Here is a 12,951-nt window from a genome sequence, read left to right on the forward strand (position 1 = left end):
CCATTGTTTCGTACATTCTCTACTCAATTGAAAATGATGTTGCATATCTGGTGAACTATATACAAGCAAATAATAAAAATAGATTTAATGTTGATATTTCTTATTGCAAGACATGGAATGGTAGGAGAAAAGATAGAGACTATTTATGGAACTTGGGAGAGGGCTTCAAATCCTTGTACAATTGTGAAGTGGCTCCATAATCCAAATACCTCATCACACGTGGCAACATTTAAATATATTTTTTTGGGCTTTTGGTCCTGCTATTAATACTATAACTAAAATAAAACAAGTTTAGATTTTGAAAATACAATGTCTTTATAAGTTAGATATTGAGCCTACAATGCTATAATTAAATAGTGTGGCGTTAACCATTGGCTAACCAGTGTATCTTATATAATGAAAGTACAATATCTTAATAAGTTTGATTTTTTTGTCGAATATCTAATTACAAAAAAAAGTACAATGTCTTTAATAGGTTTGATAATAAAAATATAATGCTATAAATGAAATTTATAATGTTATAATTAGTTATAGTTTCAAAGAACATCTCCAAATACAAAAATAGAATATATAATAACATTAACTAATAACCAAAATCAAATAGGGTTTTTTTTTATGTACGATGAACTAATAGGAAAAAAGATATAACTATGTCTTAAATAGGAAAAAGTGAAAGTATAATGCTACAATTGGTTATCAAAATTCAATTTCAAAATTTTTAAATACATTGATAGGAGAAGAATAAAAGTACAGGGTGAATTTTGAAAGAATTATGTTAAAATATAAAAATTAATGCTACAACCGGTTAGATTTTCAAATTATAATATTTCAGTGAGATAAATATTAAAAGTACAATGTTTTAATAATAAACACAAACATGTAATATAACACAATAGTTGGTAACAAAAACAAGAAATGTATATGTTTTAAACTAGAATATCTTTATAAGTTAGATTATATAAGTGTAATGTCTATAAACAATTTAAATTACAGATTTTGAAACATATTGATACTGGACTGCTAAAATCAAACATGTTTAAATTTTCAGAGCGCAAAGTACTATGTTATAAGTGTTTAGATTTTCATAGTATACGTTAAAAGTTGGAAAAAAAAAATAAAAGAACATGGTTGTAATGTGAAAAAAATGAAGTAATCGGAAAGAAATATGAAAGTATAATGCTAGAAGTGGTAACCAACATCTAATATGTTTAGATTTTCAAAGTAAATGCCTCAATAGAAAAAAAAAAAAAATAATAAGAGAAAATATCTTAATATGTTATGTTTTAGAAGTACTATCTTATAAGATAAAAAATAAGTGAAACTATAACAATGCAATTGAAAGTATAGTACTACAGTTGATTATATTACACAATATGATGTCTTAATAAGGAAAAATAATAAAGTTTAATGTTATAATTGGTAACCATGGTTAAACAAGTTTATATTCTAAAAAGTAGAACATATTTAAAATACAATTTGGAGTATAATGTTGCATGCAATTGGTTAGATTTTAAAAGTAAACTATCTTAATTTTAAAAACTTTGAGGTTATGATGCTATAATTGGTATGCAAAACCAAACATGTTTACTTTTTCAAAGCACACTAACTTAAAAAATTTTGTATTGCTTATTTAATATATATATATATATATATATATATATATATATATATATATATATATATATATATATATATATATATATATATATATATATATATGTCACACGAGTCTTTTCTGACACTCATACATCTTTTTTCGTGTTATATTAATGATACATCAATTTGACATCCAATGCCTTTGGTTTTGGGTGTTTTATTCGTATTTTTAGGAGGTTTTTGAATTATTTTATTTGGCCACTATAATCTCATTGTTTGCATAAATGTGTTAGATATAAAGGTTACCATTTGTCATTTTTCATCATAAAGACAATTTTATGCTCTTAGTTCTGGATTTATGTTATTAGTAACTTTGCAATTGTGGTGACTTTTCAAGATTCATAGGTACATTGATGTTGATTACCAATTTCTTAACTACACATTTTTTAATGGTAAGCTTGTGGTTGTCCATGTTACAACTTTATCATTTTTCACAGTATGTGTGGTTCATTGCTCCTTCACTCCTCGAAAAAAAGGAGGAATGTAATACAATTAGTCTTTTTATAAACTAATATATGAAATGTTAAATTGTTTATTAAACATTTGGAAAAATAACACTAAATTGCTTATTAAACATGTGGCATATGCTTATAGATGGTTAAAATTTTTATTTAATTCAAACATATATTTTACATTTGTTTTTTAATGAAGAATTGTATAAATCTAATTAGAACTTACCTATTAGTTTCATGGCAACGAAACCTAAATTACGAATCTCATCAATTAATTTGTTTTATTATTTTGTATCGATAAAACTTAGATAACATATTTAATTATTTAAATATCTCTTTTTTCTGTAATTAAAACATGGATAACAAATTAAGTTAAATTAGTTACGTTTTATCATACCTAAGAAAAGAATCTTTATGATATCATATGTTTTTTTTTATTTATAAAAAATGAACTAATTAAGACATGTTCTTCCACTATAATGTATCATTTGGAATTTTAAAAGAATTAAGGTTGCGTTTAGTTACGGAAAAATAGGCCGTTTTCCAGAAAAATTTTCCGAGAAAAATGAGAGAATTTTGAAAACGCGTTTAGTTCGTCTATTTTTCTATTTTCCGTTTTCTAAAATTAAAAAGAAGTTGGAATTTTTTGGAAAACCAATAATCATTGTTTTCCACATTTTTCTAATTCTAAATTTTTTTCTAAAATATAAATATACACCCACTCCCACCTCTACCTGCCTCCACCTTAACACCCCCAACCCACCGCACCCCTACCTACCCACAGCCATCCACTCCAAAACCCACCCTTACAAACCCACCCCCACACCCACCCCCACAAACACACACATACCCTAACCCCCACCTACACCCACACATAACCACAAACACACACCCATACCCACCCCCACAAATATACACACATAGCCACCCTTACCCTCATAAACACACACACACACACACACACACAAACAGACACCCACCCCAACCCCTACCCACACCAACACCCCCACAAACACACACACACACACATACCCACCGACCCCCACAAATACACACCCACCCCAACCCCCCACCCACACCCACACCCACACCCACACCCCTACAAACACACACACACACACATCTACCTAACACCACTACCACAATCACCGACCTACCATCACCATCACGGCCACCACTATCCCATCATCATCATCACCACCACCACCGCTAACACCATCACCACCTCTGCCACAATTGGCGTCGCCACCACCACCACTACCGTCGCCATCATCGACACCACCACTGTCCCCCGTCGTTGCCCCCACCCTACCACCGCTACTGTTTTCTAAAAATGAAAACCGATAGAAATATAAATATCTAAACGCGTTTTCTAATTTTCTAAAACTAAAAATAAAAAATGAATAAGTTTTAACTAAACGCGTTTTCCAAATTTTCCAATGAAAACAAAAAACGAAAAACAAAAATTGAAAAGGGAAAACGAAAAACAAAAAATGAAAATTGTTTTTCGGTAAGTAAATGCAACCTAAAACTTCCTAATCTCTCAACTCATTGGCAAAGACCAAAGATTTAAAATTTTAAAATTTGAAACTTCCACTCCTCCGTTGCCCATCTCCAAAGCTTTATTTTGTATCAAATTCATGATAAGGTATTTGACATGAAAACTGATAGACGAAAGCTTAGCGATAATTAGAATAGATAAATGGATGTCTTAACCGTTTAGTTATACCAACGTAAACGATAATCCAATACATGCAAAACCGAACAATAACAATGTAGCTGCCGAGTGTTTATTGAACATGATATGTTATCTTCATGATTGTAATTTATTGTTTTGTGTTTATCTATTTTTATTATATTTATGTTATATTTAATTTTCGTATATCAATGTCATTTCCATTATTGATTGTGTTTTTGTTTACAATCTACTCAAATTTATGAGTTTTCGACTTCCCTGATTCTGTCAACTGTGGATTCACAATTTTAATTCATATGTACGAACCAAGTTCAACCTTTATCACTCGTAAAGGCTTAAAACTAAAACTTTACTTTCCTACAAAAATGCAAATACCCAGTCATGAAAGTTACAACCATGTATAAACGCTACTGCTAGGCCCAAAACTCTTCTGTTTACCTTAATGATGCATGAAAGTTGTAGACATAAAAAACCGTAACTTTTCTTCAAACCCTTCTTTTTCCTTATAGATGAACAACAATACAACAAAAAGCAACTCAAAAGGATACATATAAATTATACTAAGTTAGCCCAGATGCCATGCTTTTATGATAAAGGGATGATTGAAAAATAATTCACCCTTTTGCATTGAATTGGTTTACAGTCCGAATCATATTGAAGTTAGCAAAAACGATTTAGAGTGTTTTTTCTCTCGTTTTTTACATGAGTTACAAATTAATTTGATCATTAGCTTCAACAGTGTAACAATGGAACATAAAGAATTACAAATACCTTGTTTCATATCAAATATACGTGTGTAACAATATACATGAATTATTATAAATTATAAATACTTAAATAAAAATATTGAAGAAATGGAAGAGAAGCAAAAAATAGGGCAAACCGGTAAATTAAGACTTATTAAGGAGAAATTTTTTGTCCCTAGTTTTTTTCAAAAAGAATCACTAATATCTTTTTTGTGATGTTGATGCAGAGGTTATCAGGATCTTCATTATTTGTTTTTTGCTAATAAGCTAGATATTCAGGGTGCTCTTTCACGTTTCACCCGATGAAATAGCTTATTACGTGATGTCTGAAATAAATGTCTCTTTTTGTTCAAAATTGCCCTTTTTCATACTTTTGCACTTAATTCTCGATGATTAATAACGAACTTTAAAAGTAATTGAAGGCATCAAAACAAAGAAAGCCATGAATTATTGAGATTTACTTACATCTTGAGGAGAGATCTTCAGGCAGCTTGGCAGAGTCCTCTTGTATGGCATAGCTGATCTGTAACACCCTTGTTGTCAAATAACACATATCAAAGCATGATTCGACCAAAAACAAAGAAAAAAAAAAGCACATTTACGCTATAGTCCTTTAGGGTTAAAAAACATAAAATGAAACTAAATTGAGAAATTAACCACATTCTTCATCTTTAACTGAAAAAAATAATCGATGAAACGAAGCACCCACATCAGCTTCTCCACAAGTCTAAAGAAAGCTAAAAATTTATTGAAGATTGGAAACCTGCAAAAATATGGTCGGCTTCTTCATCAATCTGAGAAACTAACAAAACCGGAAACTAACAACAAATCTAAGCATGCCAAAAATGGACCTTGAAATCTCCTGTTTACCAGCATGAAACAAAAATGGACGATTGCCGCTTCCATTGCTAGGGTTTTTCAAATCGATCGTAACAGCTATTGCGAGAAGACGTGTCTGTAGTCGGGACTTTGTCGCTTCCGAAAACGTTTTTTTGTCAATCTTTGCTTTCATTCTCTGCCAAGTTTGAAAGTGTTTTTGATTAATTAAGCTAGATTAATATTCATGTATCTCATACATTATATAGACGAAATATTAATCAACGAAAGCGATTTTACACAATCAATCAAACGATCCAGATTCTTTAAGGTCGGTGTTCTGATAAAGAAAGGGAACGGAGAAGAAGGAAGAGCATCAATTGAGAAAAAAAAAGATTACCTGATGATGAAATCACGAGATAGAAGAGTAAAACCTGCAAATGCCTATGAAAAATGACTAAATTTTCACAAATCATACATATTTTGTCGTGTTATTCGAAAAAACCTAAATGATATCATCTATAATGGTATAAATACAGAGATTACCTACAAAGATATAGTGATCATCACAACAATTTCGCTCACATAATATAATCCCTGATTTAGTGCGTATTCCTTGGTAACCCTAAAGATGGAAACAGATTGTGCTGTGAAATCAAATGGATTCGAAAAAATTGAGTTATGATCAGAGGACATGCAATATGGTAGAAATAAAATCTTAAATGCGTTTAAATGTGTGAAGGGTATAACCGTAAATCCATTTTTGGTTGAAAGTGACTGTGGAAGAGACATGCATAGAAGGAGTTTTTTATTATAGTAGCGGTAAATGTAAAACTCATGTATATGGTGATTGGGAAGGAGCAGGCCCCGGGCCTTCGCAACGGATTGGGCCCCAAAATTATTTCTGGTTAATATTATATATATAAGTTTTGATAAAATAAATACAAGTGTTTCATTAGTTGAGTTTGTTACGCCCATGGTAGGCGTTTTTTCCAATATACTATCTCCACTGTTCGAATCCCATTGGTTGCACTTTTTTCTTTTATTGCCTTTTTTATCGGAGGCCCCCTTTTTTTCTTATAAACTTTTTTTTTTTTATAATAAATAAATGTATACGCCAGTTTACTGATAAGGAATCGAAAATTACAAAAATGGCCCTTATATTCTTTTTTATTATTAAGAAATCCACTAAATTATAGAATAGAAAATTACAAAAATAGCCCTTATATTCTTTTTTATTATTTAGAAATCAACTAAATTATAGAAATGATCCGTTCATTGTTTTTGGTTTTTGACACAGCATCCGAACACATATTTTATTTAAAATTTTGATGTTTTTTGGCCAGCACAATGCATAATTTTCTGTTTATATATTAGATTTTCTATTATTACCATTTTTTAATATATAATAACTTTTTATTTTTTTTAAAAATTTGTCAACAAAATCTTTGTAAGTTACTAGTTACTGGTTAGGCGGATGATTCTTTAAGTTTAATTTTTTATTTTATTGTTTTCACTTATATAAGTTTTCTTTTCTTTTGCAAACACACTTTTTATATAAGTTTTTTTTTCTTTTGCAAACACACCTTTTTGTTTTTTTTCCCCACACCAACCTAACTTTTTTCAAAATGTTTTGGTTGTTTGATTGTTTAGTTTTTTTAACACACACACACACACACACACATATATATATATATATATATATATATATATATATATATATATATATATATATATATATATATATATATATATATATATATATATATATATATAACAATTGCTCCTATACCCCTCTGGCCCTCTCCATAGACATCGTTTTATTGTCGTTTCTAATTACAAAATTTTGAAGGGGGCCTCACTCTTTAATTTTGACCCGGGCCTCAAATCGACTTGGGACGGCCCTGGGAAGGAGGTAGGAAACCAAAGGAGGGTGGTTGTTTTTGGGTACCAGTACCAGTACCAGGACCTGAGTTCTTGTCAAATCCCTGAGTCGACATTTTATTAATTTATTCGGAAAGTGTCTCTTCATTGTTTGAGTATCAGAATGACGAACATGACCTACACAAATGTTTGTCGGTCTCTGTTTAGTAACAAATTTCATATATTTCACAGCTCAAAGGTATGTTTGTGAAGGGTGTAATAAGGGTTTTCAATGCCTATCGCAAATGAGAACCTTTTTTTTTTCATTGAATTGTCGTTTTTCAAGTTTCTTGAGGGTGTTCTGTTTTTCTATAAAACTAACTTGTGTGCATTCCAAATGGACAACCAGGGCTGAGTTGAAGAGAACAAAATTTGCTTAAAGCAAACAATATGACAATTAAACCGTAGATACGGATAGAGATTATAAATTTAAAACTTATTTTATTCCAGAATTGTAGCAGATATATATGGTATAATTGAATTTTTTTTGAAAGTTGACATTTGAAAAATGCAGAAAAATAAGGAACATGGTTATATTCAAAATGAAGGGCAAAGTTGGAATTTCAGTTAGAAGATTTGAGCGGGAAAAATGAAGGTGGAGGAGCTAACAGAATGCCACGTGGCGTTTTTGTACTGTTTTATTAGAAGAGAGGATTAGACATTTTGCATGTATTTTAATATTAAATATTCAGTAAAGTAGGGTTTGGTTATTTACCTTGGCATCATCGTATATTATAGTCATTTAGCTTTTTCTACAGATTTGTAGTTGCTATTGACTGCTCCGGTTATCCTATCAAATAACCACATGTTAGTAATTGAAATACATAACTTAAGATTGGTATGGAAGCTTTTACAATCTTCAGGAATTAATATAAAATGTGGCAGATTATGCTGTGATGACAATGTTGTTGTTAATCAACCAATATTACAAGAAGATTTAGAAGCGAGTAATAGATAGTCAATACATGATTTAAGCTCCTCATAAACAAACCAACAAACTAGGATATGTTAAACCTAACACATTCAGACCAAGAAAGTAAAATGCAAATAAATGAAAGAGAAACAAGAAAGGAAATGTAAGTACATAAAGTATATTGCATACATTGGTAAAAAGAATGAAGTATGTTGCTATTTCTTCGTGTAAAAAAAATGTGTGTTGCCTCTTCAACCCCAAAAGGATGCTGCTGTGGCTTTCATCAGACCAGTAATAATTTAGCAAGTTGCCAAAAATAGATGAAAAATAATAACTTTTTCATGACAATTATATGAGACAAAGCCTAATTATTTTTGGTACAAAAGTAGCTTTTCTTAATTAATTTTCTGATATAAATTACCTCAAGAGGGTCAGAGGGTACTCAGGGACTCTTTGGGAACTATGGGGGCATCAATGGGGGGGATTTCGAGAGCTGGTGGTCTTTGGGAGCACAAATATTTTTCCTCCTTTCATTTTGACCTTGACTTTGACTTTGACTTTGACGATGAACAAGGCTGTCATAGAAGAGTTAGGAAGTTGTTTCCCGGGTAAACCTTGTAACAAAGAGAGATTTTTTTCTAAAACATGAATGGAAAGATCTCAGGCACAGAGAGAGAGAGAGAGAGAGAGAGAGAGAGAGAGAGAGAGAGAGAGAGAGAGAGAGAGAGAGAGAGAGAGAGAGAGAGAGAGAGAGATCTTGGAAGCTCTAATGAAGACAAACTTCTTTTGAAGAGGATTTTCAAAGTTATTCACATGAAATACATTCATGTCTTCTGATGATCTGAAACAAAAATAACAATAATTTTTAAACATATCAGATGCAACTTTTTTTTTAAGGAAAGAGATGAATTTTGTTGGGGTGTTAATTATGCTGCTTGAACATGGCAATGAAAGAGATGAAACAGGGTTATAGACTCATAGCTACCTGCATACCACTTCAATGCGTTGTCATCATGTAATCGGTGGATAGAATGTGGTAATTTGATAAAGCAAGTTCATAATTTCGTAACATGAAGGCATAGATACCCTTATGTGAGATTAAATGATAACAACACCCTTATTAGTTATTTGATGATATCCATTGGAACTAATAGCATACCTTGTTAAGTATAATGTATTACGACAGTATCTTAAAAGGGTGGATTATGAACATATAATGTTACGATTTGGAGTATAATGTTGCATGGAGTTTGTTAGATTTTGAAAGTGAACTCTCTTAAGAATAAAAACTTTCAAGTTATAATGCTATAAATGGTATCCAAAACCAAACATGTTTAGTTTTTCAAAGTACACTGACTTAATAGGAAAGATAATAAAATTACAATGTCTTCATAGGTTAGATTATGAAAGTATAATGTTTTAATAGAAGGTTTTATAGCTTAGCATCTAAATAACATTCAACTATTACATACAAACTTATAATTTTATTCACAAAAGAGTATTGATTTATTACCTTAAACACCAACACCCTCTTTATATTGACCACTTGTTTCTAACATTTCATCCCACCAAAGACCACACCATGTGGCATTTCCCTCCCTGATGTCTCAACTTGCTAAAAGAAAGTACACTTTTTAGATAAGTAAAAAGCTTGACCAAATAACAAATATAAATTGTAAAGAATTACCAGATGTACTAAATAAGTGATGAAGGCATTTTCCATGCAATATTTAGCTTCTTTTAAATAAATAAGCACATCATTTCCTAAAGAGAATAAATAAGCACAAGTTTTAGGGACAGAGGGGTATTTCTGGAAACACACAAACAGGGTCATAGACTCATAGTTAAAGCTACCTGTACACCTGCATATTGTTTCCATGCTTTGTCAGCTTGTAATCAATGGATTGAAGGCAGTAAGTTGATATAGAAGTGTATCTTTACATACTAACAGAAAAACTAAATAAGAACATAAAAAACATCAAGTGTTTTATAGTGTTAAGGGTAAAAACATACATGTTAACAATTTGATTCTCGGGAGCATCTTCTTTTCCTTTTCTAAACCACAACATCTGTATTTGGTTTCTAAAACCTTTTCTTGTTGCAGAGTATAAAATGGAATTTTGTCAAAGGAATTGGAATTAAGAAGAGCAATTAATCTCAGAGTAATATAAGATAACTTGTGGTTTGCAAAATACTTTTAAAATGAATGGAATTGATCAGACAAATTGGAATGTCATGTGTATAGTTGAAAGAAAATGGAAAGAAATTTAGATTCATTTCATGTGTTGTTTTGTGTTTGGTTTGCAAATTATTCAAAAGAATTGAAGTGAAAGTTATGTTAAATGACCAAAAAACCCTTTAGTGACCTTTTTTCTAAAATAAGAGATATTTACTGGAAAAGATTTCACTCATAAGACAACTAGTAAACACTAATTATATAAAACATCAAACATACATACTCTAATTTCATAAACACTAAAAGAAAAAGTAACATGCAATTAAAAATGAGGACAGATAACTAATTAATAATATAACAAATGATTATAAATATCTACATTACATTTATAGAGTTGTATATTAGGATAAATTAGGGGTGAGAATAAAGAAGAAGGTGCAAGATTCGAAAAACAATATTTTGGTTGTAAGGACGAATTTAGTCTTTTATACAGCCTTCAATAAAATTGTTTTTTTTTTCAGAAAGAACCTCACCCACATCCTCTCTGCTGAGCAAAAAGCAAAGATGCTGACCAGAAGAAGCATTAGACATCTGTCAAAAAAAATCCATGTCATTCAAGTTTCACTTTATGAAAAGATGGAAACAAATTGTATCATCACATGAAATGCACTAACATTCAATTCCCATGGATTTAATTAGTTCATGATCAGAAGCAGCCAAGCAGGGGTAACTGGTTTATGTTAAAAAGATCCACAAACTTATTGATAGGATCAATGTCATTTGAAAAAAAACAACCAAAAGGCCTGCACATTCATTGTAATTAAAGCCATGTAATTTAAATGGGAGAATGAGCAGCAATGCACTTTAAAAACTTACATGTAAAAGATGATCAAAGGCTTCATGGTCTGCAAAGTACAAATTCTTTATTGAAAAATTGGAACCATGTTTGATACAAAATCAGGTTGAGAAGCAGCAGGGCCAAGTAACTAAAAATAATTTTAAAATGATAACATTTAAACTCTTAATTATGTGTAAGAACTTACAGATGGTTATAGTTTCTAATTCTATAGGTGATGGATGGCTCTAAGTACAAGTCTGAATCCTCATTGTTTCCTGCATCAGCAATAACCAGTTTTAAATCAAACAGCTAATACTACATGGCTACATTGGCTAAACAAGTTACTTAATAGGAAAGCATTGTAATATGTGATGAATGTTTTGAACATGTAAACAGATAAATTTATTTATACCTCAACATTTGGTTAACGAACATCTGATGCATACAACATTTGCAATTTGAAGCCTATAAACAATATAGACAACCTTTTCATTATAACCGCATTAGACATTTTGCATGTATATTAATATTAAGTAATTAACAAAGTACAGATTGGTTTCTTAATCTTCAGAAATTTATGTACCATGAGGAATCAATCTATGTGTTGATAAATGTGGCAGATTATGTGACCCTAATAATAACCCGTGATGACAATGTTGTTGTTAGCCAGAATTGGGTATGCACAAAAAGAGATTTGATTAAGACATTCGTGATCTGATCTGATAAAATTGGTTATTTATAAGAACACATTCTGAAACAAGCGTACCAGACACGCTAAATCAGATTTTACAGAGAAAAAAATCAATAAAAAGATAGAGGAGAAAACCCTAACGAAACGATCAACAAAACTACAGAAAAATTACGTAGTTTCCTTCTGTTTTTAAGTTGTTGTGCAATTAGAAAACCATAGTTTACTGAAAAAAAATCGCAACTATGCTTCGATTTTTCTCTTATCCATACATACAGAGGAGATTACGACATCTGAAAATCAGAAAACCCTAGTGAACTAAAATAAAAGGGAAAAGAGAAAAGTGATAAGAATGAAAAGTTACAGATAACTTCATAGGATTACCGACATGGTTGTGAGTGTCCTAGTCCTACGAAGGGTGGGGGTGCTTGTGTCTCCGGTGAGCGGTGCTTGTGTCTCCGGTGAGCTGAGTTACAGAGGTCGCGATCAGTCGTCTCCGACGGTGTTTGGAGAGCGGAGCGGGATGAGTGAAGTGAAGAAGGAAGAGTGGAGAAGGTATATTTTATGCGCCAATACACCGACCTAAACCTTTTGGCTTCCCAATTCCAACGGTCTTTTATAAAACCATTCCAAAATTAAAACGATTCTAACCTGCACGTTTCCGGATCGTGAGTTTTGTAAAATGAGGGTGGTTTCCCACAACTTCCATACGAATTCCACCGATTGACATAAATGGTCCCTTGAATATTATAACTTTAACACTCAATTTATCTCATATTTTATTGACAACTTTTCACAAATATTCTTTATGGTTTTCATTTTTATTCCTAAAATAATCTTTATAAAACTTTTTTTTACGTGAATAATCCCTTTTAAGCAAGCCTTTCGTACCAATGGTCCTTTTAGTTTTAAATTTGTCCCATTAGTGGTCCTTCTGATTAATTCTATTAAAATTTTCTAGTTAAACCTATGTGAAATTATTTTTTTGCCCTCAACCTTTTTTAATTTTAGTTATTATTTTTTGTTATTTATAAAAGAAATGGGCCC

At 31.0% G+C, this 12,951-nt stretch overlaps 1 long non-coding RNA gene across 31 annotated transcripts; it reads right to left on the reverse strand.

Moving 5' to 3' along the window:
* Positions 1–4,066: 4,066 nt before the first annotated feature.
* LOC111884439 (uncharacterized) lies at positions 4,067–12,595 on the reverse strand. Of its 31 annotated transcripts, none has more exons than XR_006190513.2 (16): positions 12,293–12,593; positions 11,629–11,681; positions 11,422–11,491; positions 11,255–11,283; positions 11,053–11,181; positions 10,057–10,969; positions 9,890–9,966; positions 9,716–9,817; positions 8,624–9,043; positions 8,392–8,479; positions 8,005–8,079; positions 5,767–5,991; positions 5,402–5,565; positions 5,208–5,313; positions 5,016–5,083; positions 4,067–4,306 (listed from the first exon to the last, which is right to left on the reverse strand). It is a non-coding gene; the product is annotated as an uncharacterized LOC111884439 (long non-coding RNA). The 31 variants fall into 31 exon arrangements; XR_006190497.2 differs by having other exon boundaries at positions 4,067–4,161; positions 4,243–4,306; positions 5,016–5,313; positions 12,293–12,592; XR_006190508.2 differs by lacking the exon at positions 4,067–4,306 and having other exon boundaries at positions 4,564–5,313; positions 10,057–10,137; positions 10,216–10,291; positions 10,912–10,969.
* Between the last annotated feature and the right edge of the window lie 356 nt (positions 12,596–12,951).

The sequence above is a fragment of the Lactuca sativa genome, chromosome 4 (assembly GCF_002870075.4).
Source record: "Lactuca sativa cultivar Salinas chromosome 4, Lsat_Salinas_v11, whole genome shotgun sequence".
NCBI lineage: Eukaryota > Viridiplantae > Streptophyta > Magnoliopsida > Asterales > Asteraceae > Lactuca > Lactuca sativa.